Source organism: Poromitra crassiceps (assembly GCF_964638095.1).
Source record: "Poromitra crassiceps genome assembly, chromosome: 4".
Taxonomy (NCBI): Eukaryota; Metazoa; Chordata; class Actinopteri; order Beryciformes; family Melamphaidae; genus Poromitra; species Poromitra crassiceps.
This window is the reverse complement of record NC_139626.1, coordinates 67,271,950-67,290,520: the sequence shown is the minus strand read 5'-3', so window position 1 is coordinate 67,290,520 and position 18,571 is coordinate 67,271,950. Positions and strand designations below refer to the sequence as shown.

The 18,571-nt window shown below is 45.6% G+C and overlaps 2 protein-coding genes across 2 annotated transcripts in view; both read right to left on the bottom strand.

The window, feature by feature from the left end:
- The window catches only part of LOC310775920 (NLR family CARD domain-containing protein 3-like), a gene marked incomplete at its 3' end in the record, with an annotated part of 420,457 nt that overhangs the window by 376,358 nt on the left and 25,528 nt on the right, over positions 1–18,571 (bottom strand). The window lies entirely within an intron of this gene.
- The window catches only part of LOC310774943 (stonustoxin subunit beta-like), a gene marked incomplete at both ends in the record, with an annotated part of 80,108 nt that overhangs the window by 48,891 nt on the left and 12,646 nt on the right, over positions 1–18,571 (bottom strand). The window lies entirely within an intron of this gene.

Here is an 18,571-nt window from a genome sequence, read left to right as displayed (position 1 = left end):
GGCACTCAATGTGTTAACAGTATGAACAACTCAGAAATGGGTTTAGCGGATAAGGTTCCACCGATCAAGGAGGAAGACCCTGAGACGCCGGTTTCCCTGCCGGCCACTTCAGGTGGCCCACCAGGGGAATCAACGACATGTCTTGTCACCGTGGAGACCTTACAAACAGCGCTGCAGACCCTGCAAACGCACACCACAAACATTCTTTATTGCCTGCTTGACACCCAGAAGGCTCTGGCTTCTGAGGCCGATGATCGGCACGCCCTCCTGGTTAACTCATTCACCGCCAAAGACGTCTTTGACGTCTTATCAGAAATAGCCATCCACGCCAAAGACGTGTTTGACGTGTTTTTGTTTTTATGAGTGCAGCGCGTAGTTGAAACACTTACCCAGCCTGTGACACAGACACATGTCCCTAACCTCAAAGTCAAGCCGACAGCACGTTATCAAACACATACCGCAGCTGTTGTTTGAAACGAGAAAGGAGGAAAGGAGGAAAAACAGAGAAACGCGCTTCCTTGTACAGAGGAAAAAACGCCATTGAAACGCCTCTCGGCGTGCTGCACTGCTGCCTTGCTGCAGGGCGAACCTGGATTGCCTAGTCAAACCCGTGACAAACATGATCGATCCGGTTCCAGCAGCGCCTGGTCCCAAAGCCAAGCCGCGGACCCGTTCCTGTGTCGTGTGACTCGTGTCGCAGCATTCGTCCCACTCCCAGCCCGAACGAGAGGAGGAAAACGAGCAGCAGAGGAGGCAAAACGCTGATGGGGAAGGAGGGGGAAGGAGGTGCGATCTAGCTGCAGCTGTGGACAGAACTCTCTCTCTGTGTGTGTGTGTGTGTGTGTGTGTGTGTGTGTGTGTGTGTCTGTGTGTGTCTGTCTGTCTGTCTGTGTGTCTGTCTGTACACTCACTCACACTGAGCAAACTGTATTGTTGAATGTAAAAAAAGCACTTCATATATATATATATATATATTTTTTTTTTTGTCATTTGTGTCATAATGAATAATATTTACATGTCTGATGTCAATACAGTTCAAAATAAAAGAATTGAGAGCGAGTTCTGCATGATATTGTGTGCTGTACATAAATGCCATTTTCTGCAATTTCTTTTCTCAGAGAGACATTTTGGGTGAAAACAGGGTGTATATAAATGGCTATAAGTAGAGTACAGAACATGCTAAAAGCTCACTTTTTTTTCCTGGTGAACCCAGAGACGTACATCTTCATTTTGAGGTATTGCAAATCACTCTGGTGCTAATAGATAATTTACTGTGGGTCTTGAAAGATGACCAACAATTATGAAAATCTTTGGCCTGTGCTAAATATTGGCAGTCCTAAACTGGCGGTGAATGAGTTAACCGCTAGATCGGCTCGACGAATGGACCGCCCGGGCCGAGGGGGTTGACCTTTGATGGTCTCAATGGACGCCAGTTACTGATGATGTCACTACGCAGTGTGATGTCATAGTCGGGACCTAATAAGGGTGTGCTCTGCAGGTCCTCTGGAGTTGTTCATAGACTAACCTCATGGCAACCTTCTGCACAGTTCCCATCTTCGAACTTGCAGACTCAGTTATCAAGTGCTACAGCGTTCCTAGTTATCGAGACGTCAGTTTACCAAGTGTGTCTTGGACATTAAGTATCCGCACGTAAATCCACCAGTCTCACAGCAACCTTAACACATTAAATATACCATGTAAAAGTGTAATAATGAAAAACCAGGAGGAATAGAACAATAAAATCACAATAAGATCAATAAAAAGCAAGTCTAAAATAGTGAGTTTTTAGACGTGACTTAAAAGATGACAGTGTGGTTGCTTCCCTGATCTCCTCTGGGAGGTCATTCCATAACCGGGGAGCGTGAACAGAGAAAGCCCGGTCACCTTAGTTATGAGTCTGGATGGAGGAATGGCCAGGAGTGACCTCCCAGAGGATCTCAGGTTCGTAGGGGTGCAGGAGGTCAACTATATATTCTGGAGCCAGTCCTCTACAAGCCTTAAAAGTGATCATTAAAATTTTAAAATCAATTCTAAAACTAACTGGGAGCCAATTAAGTGATTTTAAGACCGGTGAGATATGTTGGACCTGGATATGAGTCTAGCTGCGGCATTTTGAATTAACTGAAGTTTATTGATGTTTTGTTGTGTGAGACAGGAGAAAAGTGAGTTGCAGTAATCTAACTGGGATGAGATAAATGCATGAATGACTGTTTCCAGATTTTTAGTGGATAAGAATGACCTTATTTTTGAGATTTTTCTTAATTGGAAAAAACATGATTTGACAACGGAGTTTATGTGCTGGTCGAAATTGAGATGGTTGTCGAATATGATACCGAGATTTCTACAGGAGTTAGTAATGTTAGATGAGAAGGGGCCAAGATGGGAGGAAATGTAATTCTGCGATGAATCTGGAGCTATGATGATGATGTCGGTTTTATCTGTGTTTAGCTGTAGAAAAATGTTATGCCATCCAGTTGTTGATATCTGCAATGCACATGTGGAGGTTATTTAATTGATTTGCATCATTAGTGTCAAAGGAGAGATAAAGCTGTGTGTCATCGGCATAGAAATGGTAACTGATATTATATTTTTTAATGATGTGACCTAGTGGAAGCATATAGACAGTGAATAGTAAAGGCCCAAGGATGGATCCTTGAGGCACACCATATTTTAACGAAGTTGGAGCTGAATGAAAGTTGCCAATTTCCACACAGAATGACCTCGCAGACAGATAAGAATAAAACCAATCTAAAACCAAACCTGAAATGCCTACCCAATTTTTAAGACGTTCAATTAAAATACTATGATCAACTGTGTCAAAAGCAGCAGAGAGAGAGAGAGGCGCCGGGAGAGGGCGACCCGCTGAGAGCTCCGTAACTTCATAGACAAATAGGCTTTTTTTTAGTGTAAACGCGTTTTGTTTTTAATTTCGTTGCTTCGATTCGCTTTGTAAATACCTATTGTATATAACAGTGTTTTTTTATATAGTGTATATAGTAGCGTCTTCGCACTTTTTGCAAGAAACAACACAGAGGAATAAAAACTGCGGGACCATTGTTCGCTGCAGCTCCGCTCCCCACAATGGAGGAGAACAAAGGCGCGGACATCAGCGACAGGCACAAATACAACAGGAACGCGCTGATCCAGATCAGGAACGCACGGAATTACCCCAACCGTAACTGGCAAGCTCCCGACCTCACGGAATTTCCTGAACTTATAAAACATCAATGGAAAAGAGGAAGGAGAGGAGGAATACTCGCCCGCCTAAGAAGGCGCGCTAACAAGCCACCGTTACCCAGCGTCCTCCTAGCGAATGTTGAATCTCTGGAGAATAAAATGTGCGAGCTGAGAGCGCGAGCACAATTCCAAAAAGACATAGCACGATGTAACGTTCTGTGTCTGACTGAAACCTGGCTCACACCTGATACAACGGACCATGCCATCACTATACCAGGCTTCAGTGTATTCAGAGGAGACAGAGACCCAGAACGATCCGGTAAGAAGAAAGGCGGAGGCGTTTGTCTAATGATTAATGAAAACTGGTGTGTAAACATCACTAACATTGGGAAATACTGCTCAGCAGACCTGGAGTATGTAATGTTGCAATGCGTGCCGCACTACTCCCCCAGGGAATTCACATCAGTCACCATCATTGGTGTGTATATACCTCCCCAAGCGAACGTCACTATCGCACTGAAAGAGTTGCAACGTGCAATCAGCGCACAAGAGACAAAACAACCAGAAATGGCACTGGTGGTGACTGGGGATTTTAACAGGGCAAACCTGAGAGGGAGAATGCCCACGCTTCACCAGCACATCCACTTCCACACCCGAGGCAAAAACACACTGGACCAATGCTACACAAATATCCGCCATGGCTACAAGGCCATACCCCGCCCCCCCTTCGGCAAATCGGACCACGCCTCCATCCTACTCATACCCAGGTACCAACAAAAACTAAAAAACAGCCCCCAGCATTCCGAACCGCCCACTGCTGGTCAGACCAATCAGACGACATCCTGAGGGATTGCTTTGACCAAGTAATATGGGAGGAGTTCAAAGCTGCAGGAGACCTGGGCGAATATGCAGAGACGGTGTCATGCTTCATAAGGAAGTGCACCGACGACATAGTCCCCACAAAGAGAATCAAAATAATGCCAAATCAGAAGCCCTGGGTCAACAGTGATGTCAGGGCTGCCCTTCACGCCAGGACCACCGCCTTCAGTTCTGGTACACCAGAACAATACAAGCAGGCACAATATGCCCTCCGAACCGCTATAAAAAAAAGCACAGAGAGATTATGGAAGGCAGCTGGAGTCAAAATAGGACACTAACAACCCCAGACACCTGTGGAGAGGACTCCATGCTGCCACAGACTTCAAAGGGGTGAAACGACAGAACCCCAGCACGTCACCCACCCTACCGGACGAACTCATCACGTTCTACGCTAGGTTCGACCCCTCTGCCAGAGCGCCCACCCCCCTCACCACCCCTCCCCTTCCTCTCCCCCTCACCCCACAACCCCTCCTCCTCTCCCCTCCATCTCCCCCTCTCTCCCCCCTCCTCCCCTCACCCCCCACTGCCCCACAACCTACCCTCCACTCCTATCTAACCCAGTGCCCTCCTCCCTTACCCACCCCTCAGTGTCCCCCCACAAGCCCCCTACCCACCCCCCACCTACCCCCCACCCCTATCTAACCCAGTGCCCTCCACCCTATCCTCCCCCACCCCCCCTCCACCCTCACCTAACCACTAACCCCCCCTCACCTTCCCCCCACTCCTTTCCTCCCCCACCTCCAACCCACTCCCACCTAACCACCAACCCCCCCTCCGACTCACACCCTCCCCGCCCCCACCCACAACCACAAACCCCGCCCCCTCACCATCACCGAGGATGAAGTCCGCCGGTCGTTCTCGTGTATCAATCTACGCAAGGCGGCCGGCCCAGATGGCATCCCTGGGCGGGTCCTCAAGGCCTGCGCACACCAGCTGGCAGGCGTATTCACAGACATTTTTAACCAGTCTCTCTCCCTCCGGCAAGTTACCCCCTGCTTCAAGACAGCAACAATCATCCCCATTCCCAAACAGCAGAAAGTGACCAGCCTCAACGACTGGCGCCCAATAGCCCTAACGCCCATAGCCAGCAAATGCTTCGAAAAGCTGGTTATATCACAGATCCGCCCCACACTCCCCCCGGACCACGACCCGCTACAATTCGCATACCGCCCCAACAGGAGCACAGCGGATGCAGTAGCACACATGCTCCACACCGCCCTCTCCCACCTGGAGGGGAAGGACACTTATGTGAGAATGCTGTTCGTGGACTACAGCTCAGCATTCAACACCATAGTACCCTCCAGGCTGGTAAGCAAACTCAAGGATCTGGGACTAAGCAAAGCGATGTGTGACTGGATCCTGGACTTTCTAACAGACCGGCGCCAGGTGGTGAAAGTGGGCAACCTCACCTCCTCCCCACTGACCATCAGCATAGGAGCGCCACAGGGGTGCGTCTCCAGCCCCTTCTGGTATGACCTCTACACCCACGACTGCGTGGCGACTCAAACTTCAAACACCATCGTGAAGTTTGCAGACGACACAGCGGTCGTGGGGCGGATCTCCAGGAGCGACGAGACAGCCTACAGAAAGGAGGTGGAGGCCCTGGAACAATGGTGTCAGGACAACCACCTCTCTCTGAACGTCTCCAAGACAAAGGAGGTCATTGTAGACTACAGAAGGGGGGGGGCACACCCCCCCCAATCACCATCAACGGCACAGTGGTGGAAAGGGTGGACAGCTTCAAGTACCTGGGAGTCAATATCCACCAGGACCTGACATGGGCCAACCACACCGCCACTGTTGTCAAAAAGGCCCAACAGCGACTACACGGACTCAGGCGCCTGAAGAAATTCGGGCTAAGGCCAAAAATCCTCAGGGACTTCTACAGAGGCACCATCGAAAGCCTGCTGACTGGCTGCTTCACCACCTGGTACGGGAACTGCACCACCATGGACCGCAGGGCGCTAAGAAGGGTGAGGCGCGCGGCCCAGCACGTAACAGGATGTGAGCTGCCACAACTGCAAGATCTGTACAACCAGCGGTGCCTCAGGACGTCCCTGAAGATCATCAAAGACACAAACCACCCCCACAACAGTCTGTTCTCCCTGCTACCCTCAGGGAGGAGATACAAGGTCCCAAGAGCACGCACAAATCGCTTGAGGGACAGTTTCTTCTCACAGGCCACGAGACTCCTTAACATATACAAATAGTGTAGTAGCTGTACTGTACCGCACTGTAGATGCCACCATTATGTATGACTAATGTTCAATAGTATGTTTAATTAGGTATAAGCTATTTGCACCTAACAGAATGTTATTATGTTTAATTATGTTTAAAGTATGTTCATGCCATTTGCACTATGGGCAGTGAATACGCCATTGTCTGTGGCGTGTCTTACTGCTCTATTGCCCGTTGCCTCTTTTTTTTTTTATATATATCTTCTATTTTATTTTTGCACTATGTTGTAACGGAGCCTACAGCACAAGAATTTCACACGTGATACTTGTACTACGGAGTGACAATAAAAATCTTGAATCTTGAATCTTGAAATCTTGAATCTTGAAGACAGGTCCAACAGGAGTAGTACAGTGTGTTGACCACAGTCAGCTGCTAAAAGAAGATTGTTTAAAACCCGAAGGAGTGCAGTTTCTGTACTATGGCCTGCCCTAAAACCTGACTGAAATTTCTCAAAGCAGTCATTACCATTCATAAAAGAAATTATCTGCTTAGCTACAATTTTTTCTAAAACCTTTGCGAGGAATGGGAGTTTTGAGATTGGCCGGAGAGATTGGCCGGAAATTATTATTATAAAAAAATGGCCATATCGTTACGCGGTGGATACAAGCACCAAATTTGGTACACACATTATTTAGGGTGTATCTCACCATCTCAGAAGGGGTGCCCAAAAATTCTGACCCATTAAATGCTTTTTAAAAGGAAAAATCCAAAATGGCCACCAGAAATGACGCATGATTCCTAAGAGGTGATATAATTCTGACATTTTGGCTTAATGTGCTAATTATAGATTATAATAAAGGATTTGGCCAAAGCCACCAAAGAAACATGTGTTAAATATGTTTTAAACGCCTTTAAACACAAAAAATAGCCTTAAAATGTACTCCGAAAGACATGACCTTCCACATTAATCCTTCTCTGAGTGATATATTGTTAATGCCCGATATACATCATTGTTTTTAAAAACTTTTAATAGGCCCTATGAATGATTATCTATAGATAATATATTGTGACAACTTCATATGACCATAGATCAAGCCCTCTAGTGGGTCACAACTTATATTAGTTTTAAGGCGAGACATGGCAGGTGACTAGGGTAAAAAAAATAACTAACAGCTATCACAATGAAACTTCTCCAGTTGATTACTTACATTAAGACTAAGATTTTTTGTATTACAAGTTTTCTGAAATTATATGTTTAAATATGCAAATTAGGCAATAAATGCTAGCGGAGAAGGTTAACTCCACCACGTTCGAACCAGGGAAGCAAGTAGCCTATATGCGACTAAAGGTATACATGTGCTTTCATCAGGTGCTCTAGCCACAATGCCAGACTGTGACCATGAGGAGGCAGACACTAGAGTATGCATCCATCTGAAAGATGCTCTAGAAAAGGGTGCACAGACAATCGTAATTCGAACTGTGGATACGGATATCATAGTGATTCTCGTGGGTCTGTTTGGACAGCTAATTGAAGAGTACCCAAATATAGGCCTCTGGGTTGCTTTTGGTAGCCTATGGGGAAAAACTTCCAGGAAATATGCATCAACACAATTTTCAACAAGCTGGGGAGGAAAATTAGTTTGGCTCTACCGGGAATCCACTCATTCACAGGCTGTGATACAACTTTGCAGTTCCAGGAAAAAGGCAAAAAGACAGCCTGGGCTGCATGGAAATCATTTCCAGAAGTGACAAATGCCTTCACTGCTATGATGGTTAATCCTTTTGAAGCACTTAGGGACCGTTCGTTATTTAGAAAGGGGGGTCACTGGAGGGATTTGGTGTGCTCTGAAATAAAAAGCTGTGCCCCTTCCCTAATCAAAATATATTTTTCCGTGACCCTCCCCAAGTGATTTGAAAAATATGATTGACCCTCCCCAAACAATATTGTGGCGAGCTTGCATGGAAGAATGCAGACTGACAAAGATATCTTACTTTTAACCAAAAATTACCAGAAACTCCGGCCAGAGGTGATCGAACACACTAACAGTCTCAGTCGTGGTGGCTACATTGATAGTAAAACTAAACATTATCCTGGCCACACAAACATTGCCATTACCACATCATGCAATCAAAACATGAGCACAACATCACTAAACCACGTTTTTAACTGTACAGTAACAAGCTTCCCACAAGAACATGAACTCCCATAATCCTTTGCGCTTCTTAGAGCAGAACTGTCACCAATCAGAGCGACCGCCTCCTCCGGTCGCTACATAATGCTATTTTCGCTTGTGAAACAATCTTCAGTCTGTGTATATCAATATTTGTGTTTAAATAGCGGTCAATGACTGATGGAAAAAAAGTTAGCCGGTTCTATTATTGTGGCGGACTCTCCACTCTCTGTCCCCCCTCTCTCTCTCTCTCTCACTCCCTCAGCAGATCCAAGCATGCATTGGGCTAATACATTTCGATGACAAATAGCATCCAAATTAGCCTGAATAGATAGAAAGGTAGATAGAAATAATGTTAACACAACATGCAATTGTAGAACATTTCAATATTGGACAAAATAAAATCTCGAAATCAAAACACAACCCTATGTGAAACATATATGTCATCCTGGTGGTATAAATATCCCTTGTAGACTTAACTTCATTTAGGAGATGAGTGAGCCATAACTCGGTTCTACTGTGACTTCCTAGACGACTTAACGATAGAGCCCATATATATTTTGTGATGCCATGTCTGTTTGTTTGCTCGACATATATATATTTTGTGATGCCATGTCTGTTTGTTTGCTCGACTTTTCGTGCTGGAAATGTACTTCCATATTGTGGCACCTAGAGACCACAGCCACAGGTTCCAACGCTGTTAAGGCACACACACCAAGAAGCAGCTTAATATTAAAATAGTAATCTTTATTATCGACAAATATATATATAGCTATATGTTTTAATTAAAACAGCTCATAGCATCACAGCCCAGGCTCGGATCCCCCCCACTGCGCACACAGTGCTCACGCACGCTCAAGAAGCCCCTTGCACGGGTGGTCCGCCAGCATATCACACACGTTTGTGGTTGGCCACTCGTTACGAAAGACACCTCCTCAACACTGGGGCTCGCGCTCCCGAAAGAAAGCAGCAACAGCACACCAGCCTGTCGCAGCCTCGCTGGTATGAACGTATAGGTTACCCCAGCGGTGCGTACGAGACCCCAGCCCACAGAGCCCAGCAGCCGCGGAATCACCAGAAAAGCGCCACTGATTCGCCAGATACTGTACACGCCTACTGTCTGGATAGGCCAAGCACAAAGATCGACAGATAGGACCGCCAAAGAGAAACAATGCACCGGGACATACCAAACAGTTTGGACAGGAGGGGTGTAAATGAAGCAACTCAGTAGTTGTTGACGTCCGAAAAGCAAACATTACACACACAAAAAAAGTTTATATATTTTTATCTAATCAAAATTGTATACCCCTCCCCTGGACTCAAATTAAAGAGAGTGTATCCTCCCTCAAACTAAATTTAAAATAAGATTACCCTCCCCTATTTTCCTCCAGTGGCCCCTTCCCCAAATAACGAACGGTCCCTTAGCCAGGAATCAAACAGTTTTGCAGTGCTAGAAAGATACACCTGTGTTCTGTATGATAAGACAACTGACATTGAAAATGTCAATGATCTAAGGAAGGACCTGTTTGCGCAAAAATGTCCCTCAATGGAAAACATTCCTCCCACACAGGCTGTGCTGCTACAACATTCAAATTGAGCAGTTTACCAATCTGGCATTTAGGCCAGAAGCCTGACAGCTATGCAATGTCTACCATCTCCTGAAAGACATGGATGGATTAAAGTTGCTGATTCTTGGACACCTTTATGGACACTCTTGACAGAGGCTGCCAAAGTTTGTAGAGAACTCCTCAAGTGTGGCTGCAAAGCTGAGCCTCTCTGTTCAAGAAAGTGTAGATGCCGGGATGCTGGGTTACCTTGCACAGCATTATGCCAATGTGCTGGTAATTGCGAAATAGCACACACATGAATAGTTACCAAACACTAATCACAAAAAACAGTAATAATCAAGAAGAAAATAAATAAGAAGACAGAGTGCAAAACAAAAAAGAAAATGCAGAGGGTAAAATAAGAATATGCAGAGTAAGATAAGATGGAGAGTAAAATAAATAAGAATATGCATAGAGTTAGTAAAATAAAGAAGATTCAAAGAATAAAGTATATAAAAAAGAATGCAGAAAGTAAAAATAAGATGATGTAGAGTGTAGGCTAAATGTAAACTGAAGGCAGATTGCAAAATAAGCCAGGAATGCAGACAGCAGTTTTCAACTGTTTAAAAAGCCATTTAAATTTTCTTCAACATGGCCCCTTCCTAAAAAGTTGAATAAACAAGCAAACAAAGAAAATAAATAAATAATATTAACCCCTTCTATGATATAACAAGGAGCACTCAATGTACGTACCAAATAATACGCTTTATGACGTCCCTTTTACAGTATGTCATCTTTTGTGTCAACTGCGGCCATTTTGAATTTAGTCAAAAACTCACTTCCTGTTTAAAACTTTTTGGCCACCCCTTGTAGGATGTGTTAAGATCACCCACGAGACATTTGTACAACATTTTATGCCTTTATGAGATTCTTTAGGCTTTTTGAGTCAATCGTCAACACTGTAAGCGGCCATTTTCAATTGTGTCAATAATTCACTTCCTGTATAAGATTTGTTTGGGCACCCCTTCTATGCTATCTTAGGATGACCCAAGGGACATGTGTTCCAAATTGTATGCTTTTTGGAGATTATTTTTGGTGTCTTTTGAGTCAACGGTCAACAGTTTAGGTGGCCATTTTGAATTTTGTCAATAACTCACTTCCTGTTTAAGATTTCTTTGGGCACCCCTTCTAGGATGTTTTAGGATGACCCAAGGGACATATGTGCCAAATGTTATGCCTTTATGAGATTCTTTAGCCTTTTTGAGTCAATCGCCAACACTGTAGGCGGCCATTTTCAATTTTGCCAATAATTTACTTCCTGTTTAATATTTTTCGGGCACCCCTTCTAGGATGTCTTAGGATGACCCAAGGGACATGTGTTCCAAATGTTATGCTTTTTGGAGATTCTTTTGGTGTCTTTTGAGTCAACGGTCAACAGTTTAGGTGGCCATTTTGAATTTTGTACATAACTCACTTCCTGTTTAAGATTTTTTTGGGCACCCCTTCTAGGATGTTTTAGGATGACCTAAGGGACATATGTGCCAAATTTCATGCTTGTATCCACAGCGTAACGATTTTTCCCTTAATTCCCCCTACTATTAAGGATATTTGGATCTAGAGTGGGTTTTTTAAGGAGAGGTTGTACTACTGCCTTTTTAAAATAATCAGGAACAAGGCCAGAGGAAAGTGAGGAATTTAATAAGTCTACCAGAAATGGACAGATTGTTGCAAGAGTTTCTTTGAGGAAATGAGTAGGGATGATGTCGAGGGAGCAGCTAGAGTTCTTCATGCTGGTGTCAATAGTTATCTTCCCCGCAAGATAACTATGTGCGCTCCAGGAGGACGGCTTCAACCGTCGGCTCAGGGAGGCGGTGGAGGCCGGCAACTGAGGCTGATGCTAGACGGGCACCTGGGGCAGCTCCTCCAGACGGCCCGCCGGAGCGCGCCCGCTGCTGCTCCCGCTCCGGCGGCAGCGCCTCCTCGGGCAGCAGGAGGTCCCGACCCCGATCCGGCGGAAGTGCCTCCAGCAGGTCCGGCTCAGCGGGTGCTGCTGCGCTCATCCCACCTAACAGTGAAAACACACTGCACGCGTCTCCTGCACGTAAGCTGTACGGCGCGACCATTCGCAACCTTGTGCGCAGCCAGTTTTCATTAGGACACCATGTTAACAGATCTGTCAGTCCACACCGAATTGCGAGCAGCGCACAGCGCGCAGCTCAGCTCAGCTCAGCGGACGCTCAGGGCATGCAAGATAGCCTGGATTTCTATTTTCCTGCACGGCCGTCTGCACCCGTGAGTGACTCTGTCAAGCAGAACAGATCAGATCAGGGCAGACAGGAACTCCGAAATCGGGCATTCATCAAATAAAACCAATTTCAAGGTGAAATAATGTTTATTTACATTGTTGATTGCCCCTTTGGAAGTGTGAAAAGAGAAAGAGCAGTTGGAGAGGGGGAGCGGCTTCTAGGGGCTCGTTGCCTGTGGAGCAACAAGTAGAGAGCTAGGACTCGCCTTCTACAACAGCACGCACTGGGAAAACGGGAGGAGAACACACTTGTATATGATGCAATTGCATTTTATAACGCCGAAGGTAGCCATTAACAGTTATCCCAAACATATTACTTTATATATTTATGTCGTTATTTACTACCCATGATAACGAAGACAGTAGATCTGGGGCAAAATATATAGCGGATGAGCAGAGCGCGCAAAGTGAGCTGCGCTCTCTGTGTGGACACTTTAAGCGCCTTCTGCTCGGAGGTGCAAGTTCCGCGTACCGGTGTGTCCCAAGCGTAACGCGGGCCAGACGCGGGCCGCGCATGGGGAAGGGGAAAAGAGGACGTTAATCCCATTATTTGTTTCCCATTATCATTCTTTTTTTATTAAAAATTCCCCTCTTTGAGATGGTTTTGTGTCCAGTCTTTCTTGCACTATAGGCTACACTCATATTCCAAAACACACAAGTGAAGTGCAATCTCAATTCAAAGGTTAAAAATTACACTACAGAAAAAGAAAAACATCTGGAAAGTGGCACAAGCTCAAAAGTAGACCAAACAAGAGAAAAGGGAATGTCTGGATTGTGTTAAAGGAATTCACTGGATAAATGTAATCACCACTCAGTAGCCTACACATGTACTATATCGTGATTACATTTGGCTCCTAATATCCAAGGCATTCCTTTGAAAAAAATCCAAGATTTTTTTTTTTTTTTTTTTTCCCCCGATTTTTTTATCCCATTTTATCCCCCGTTTAGTGCTCATTTGATTGCTCAATCCTGGTTGCTACTCCATCCTCTGCCGATCTGGGGAGAGCCGAGACTGATTCCATGCTTCCTCCGAGACATGGGCAGTCAGTCAGCCGCTTCTTTTCACCTGCCAGAGGAAGCTTCACCGGTAGGACATAGCACGTGGGAGGTTCACGCTATTCCAACCAGTTCCCCTCCCTCTGAACAGGCGCCCTTAACGATCAGAGGAGGAACCACATTAGCAACCAGGATGTTGCATGTTTTTGTGAAGGGGGTTCCAATATGAAGGAAACCCCCGGGAGGCACAGGGAGAACATGCAAACTCCACACAGAAAGGCCATTTTGCCGACCCCACCCGGGCGGTGGGCACTCGAGGACATGCGGTGTGTGGACGGGCATCCAAGAAATTCTGATGGTGGATTGGGCCATGCCTCCAATAGCACTGAGGGGGTGTTGAAATGACCTGGAGGCATAGAAATATAAAGCAGCAGTGACTTTTACAGCCACGGGTAGTGCATGGGGAGAGCTGGAACCAGTCTGCAGATCTTCTGCTAAGATATGGCACACGCCTGTGACAGCCTGGCGGGTGAGACGCAGCTGCCTCCGGCAGTCCTCCTCGCTGAGTGGGTATAAGCAGATAGGCTACTTTTCAAAAATGAGTTGCAGGGTGCTTTTACTGAGACATAGGGCAAGCGGAATTAGTGAGAAGCAAGGCAGACTTGATACATGACAAGCAGGCCAACAGTCTCCTAAAGCACAATGCTACAAATGCAGTGAAAATAATCCATTTGGGGGAAGGCAATTCTGGGCAAGTGAAAAAAAATATGCGTGGGCTACCTTAGGGACAGGTAGGTAGTCCTTGGACGGTAGACTATCTCCCGCCTCTGCTCCTCCATCCCCTCTCACAGGTTTTGTTATGTATAATGACTGAATAAAATTACATTACATTATGTAACCTATGAATTCAATGACTGCTGTTCTGTTCAACTTACAAGCAGCCGATCCGTCGCTCGTTTGTCAGGTTGATGAATTGCTATTAAATTATTGACGCTGACAGGTTGAATTAAGTTAACCATATCCGTAAGTTAAGTTATCCAGTGCATCCATGGAAATCAGCAGCAAGGTCTGAAAGGACACATGCTATATAGGCTGCCAAACAGGTGCAGGGAATCACACTGCAAATTAGGATAGATTGCCACCACTGTCCCACCGCTGTGCCATAGGCTATCTTCTCCCACCACTGTAGTAGCGGGAAGAATGCGTAGCACATTGGACAGCGACGGGCCGGCTTCTGCGCTTCGCGCTTGCTAACTTGTTCAGCACCCTGGACAGCTCCGCTCCGTTGCCACACAGGAGGGATGAGCACGAAGACACATTTATTTAGTTGAGCTTTCATCCTTACAAAATCACGCATCAATGAGTTAGTTTGCTCACTCGCTCGCACACACACACACACACACACACACACACACACACACACGTGTATTGGTGATTTGACTTTTCTTTCTTTCTTTCTTTCTTTCTCTCTTTCTTTCTTTATGTATGTATGTATGTATTTATTTATTTATTTATTTCGCATATTATTTATTTTATTCTATTCTCCCCTCCTCCTGGTTAAAGGAGTTTGGTAGTTTGTGGGTTATGTCCCAAAGCGTGTGCTTAGGCCTACTCTGTTTCGTTCATAGCCTAACATACACATGGAAAAATATTTGTTTCTTTAATTATAGGGTAGGGATGTGTGAGATTTTAATTCTAGGCTATTTCAATAGCCTATATCAGAATCGTCCACAACCTTCTCACAAGCAATCTACTGTCAGCCTACCTCACACACCACAGACCTGTATGGTCAGGAATTATAGCCTAGCCTAATAAAACCATGACAAACGAATTCTCATTTTTAAATCAAGATGTTTTTTCTGCAATGTAGGCTATAGTTGAAAATCAACGTGGCATTCCGAGGAAAGAAGAGTGTCTGCGCTCAGGCATACGCCCTGGCGTAGTGGGGTTGTTTGCGCTAAGACCAGCTATTTGCTGGTGTTAAAATTGAGAGCACCCACGGCCCCTTTTTCTATCACATTGCGCTGGAACGCCTATTTTGGAACAGGCAACTCCCAAACCTCTCTTTGCGCTCACCACATACCGACGGTATCTTCCCCACAGCGCTAAATGACACTTGTGTGAGACACATGATAGGCTAGAGGCCCACCTGGGCCTGGGTCACGCCTACACCTGTGTCATCACAGCGCAAAACTGGACGGTGGAGGCAGACGATAGCTTAGACGCAGGGAAGATAGCAATAAGAGGTGCGCAAACGCAGCGCAAAGGCAGTGCAAACGATGGCACCGTCCATCTGGGGATGCAGATGGACAACATGCTTAACACGTTCACTGCCGTGGACGAGTCAACTCGTCAAGCAGAAACCAACGCTTGACTGCCGTGGACGAGTCAACTCGTCAAAAAAAAAACGTGACGGTGGGACGTGGATCTAACCCTTTTACATCTCCTATAAAAATATGGGAGCCACCGAACGTGTACAACCCATTCCACCGACCCACTAAGTGGCGACAGTGCTCTCCAGATTAGAAAAAGCCGAGCCAAAACTGCAGGGGAAAGCGTGAGGAAGCCATTCTCATACTGTAGAATGGTTTGGCGAAAACGCTTTCGCGCCGGCGCACAACGGTGGCGCACAACGGTGGCGCACAACGGTGGGGGGTTCCAAAAATAGACTGGGTGCAACACACTTTGAAACACGCAGCATAAATAAGCCCAGAATCGCAAAAGCTTCATCAAAGCTCTCAACCGAAACCCCAAGAAACGAGCGAGCCCATCCAGACTCGCCCGACGAGGGGCAGCCAGGCAGCACAGACAGCAGAAACTCGCTTGTGACACACCTGCTGCAGCCACAGAGGGAGGAGGAGAACACACACGGAGGAAGGAGTTTGAAGGAGAGGGGGGTTTCCTGCTGTTATGGAGGAAATTACTGTTCAGAACTAATTGTTTAGATGTCTGACGTCTTACTGATGCCAAAAATAAATGGTTAAAGTGACTGTTCTATCGAATTTCACAAAAAGGCATTTATCTCAGCTTAAATTTTCAGACGCTGAAACCATGCTGTATTCAACTGCTAATGCCTACATAACTACTAACTCTACAAACTAACGCTTTTAGACAGAGAAAGCACACATTCTATTAGTTCTTTTGAGATATTTTGTGTTCACAAAATCCTAGTAGAAAATAATCCTCGGCTCTTGAAAGATGAGCCAGAATCCTCAAAAAAAAAAACTTGGCAGAAGCTACCTACAGTAAAAAAAAAAACTGTTGGCAGTGAATGTGTTAAATGGAACGCGCATGTCGACTACTTGTGCGCGAAGCTGGCTCAACGTCTCCACTTTCTGCGCAGACTTAGACTGTTCGGCGTGAGCTCCAGCATCATGTCCACTTTCTATAACGCCGTACTAGAAAGCTTGATCAGATATGGCATGGCCGCATGGTTTGGGACTCTCACTCTACAGCTCAAATCGAGAGTCATGAGGATGGTAAAAACTGCCATGAAGGTGATCGGCAGAAAGGATTACCCGACACTTCAGTCCATCTTCGAAAACAAAGTTATTAACCTGGCAAATAGAGTTCTGACTGATCCAAACCACATCCTCTACTCGGAGTACGAGATGCTACCCTCGGGCAGACGGTTCAGAGCCAGCCGCTGCAAAAGCAAATAGTCTATCCTTCCTTCCTACTTCTATTGCACTGCTGAATAGACAGCGAGCCCCTTCCTCACGGGTGTAACAAAGCGCGCTTGTTCTTTTCTTTTAGTCCTTCTTGTGGTTTCTCCTTGTTTTCATCTCGCCATGGTTTTATGCTTCTATGATTTTATGATTTTATGTTTTGTTATGGTTATATGCTTTTATTTATCTTATTATTTTATCATCTTATTTTCACATGATAGTGCAATAAGGGTCAGTGTAATATGGGGGGTGCAATTTTTCTTGCCTAAACAGGCACCGCCTGTTCAACCCGGGTTCTGTGCAATGTCTTGTTCAAATGCTACTGTTGTCTTGCTGTCATGTTGTTGTTGTTTTCTTTTTCTTTTGTTGGTATATGTTACTGCCCATCGACATGCTGTAATGCACTTTGTAGCCCAAGACAAATTTCCCCTCGGGGACAATAAAGTTTATCTGATCTGATCTGAACAATAGGGCCCTTTGACTTCTGATACCAGTGAAGATGGCAGCGTATGACAGTGCTCAGTAAAACGGAGGCATGGAGAAATCCTGTTAGTTAACTTTTGATTTGTGCCAAGACAAGTCTGTCTCTTTGTAAAGCTGCTTAGCTAGTTAGTGTGGGCGCGAGCCATTTTTTATTTTGTTTAGAGCGGGGAACTTTCCGATTACAGAGCCCCAAACTCTCTAGCCCGCTAAAAGACTGGACTCATAGCCAAAGCTAGGCTAACTGTAGCCTAGTGGCCTGGCTAACAGTAGCCATTTCTTTCATTCTCCTAAAACGACCAAACAAGATATCGTCAGAAGGGGACTTCACTACAAATCCGACCGGAGACTGCGGTGTCTAGAACGGGGGGTTCGTCTTTAACCCAGGATCTGTGGTGGACGTGCCGCTCTACCAGACAACATCAAGCGGGGCCCATGGCTGAAGCTAAGGCAGCTAGTATGAGCGCCCCTCGGCTCCCAGCAGGCTTCTGTAAGGAATTTCACAGTCTTCTCTTGCTGCATGAGACCTATCAAATATCCCCCAGAGCTCGGTAAGCCAGGAACACTCTTTCAAGAGCCTGCCCAACCGAGAACCCTCTTTCCCAGTGCTGGGTGTTCCAGTCTAGCACACAAGCTACTGACTGAAGCTGAGCTGCACCTCAGGTGAATCTGGTGTTTAACAATGTGGCTGTTGAGCAGGTGGTGGAGGCAAAACGTCTTGGTGTCATTTTAGACTGTAAACTGTCGTGGACAAAGCATATAGACTCTATTGTTGGTAAAATGGGAATATAGCTGTTATTAAGAGATGCTCTGCTTTTATATCACCTCATTTGACCAAACAAGTACTACAGACACTAGTTTGATCACATTTAGACTATTGTCCCATGATATGGTCAAGTGCAGCTAAGAAAGATCTAGGAAAATTACAGCTTGTTCAGAATAAAGCAGCTCGGCTGGGCCTAAGATGTAATATGAGATCCAATATAAATAAAATGCATGTCAAGCTATCCTGGTTAAAAGTAGAGGAGAGGCTGACAGCATCATTCCTCGGCCGACTCAGAATATCAATGCATCAAAAACACCTAATTGTTTGTATAGTAGACTAAGATTCAGCTCAAACACACATGCCTACTCAACTAGACATGCCAGCAGAGGTCTATACACTGCTCC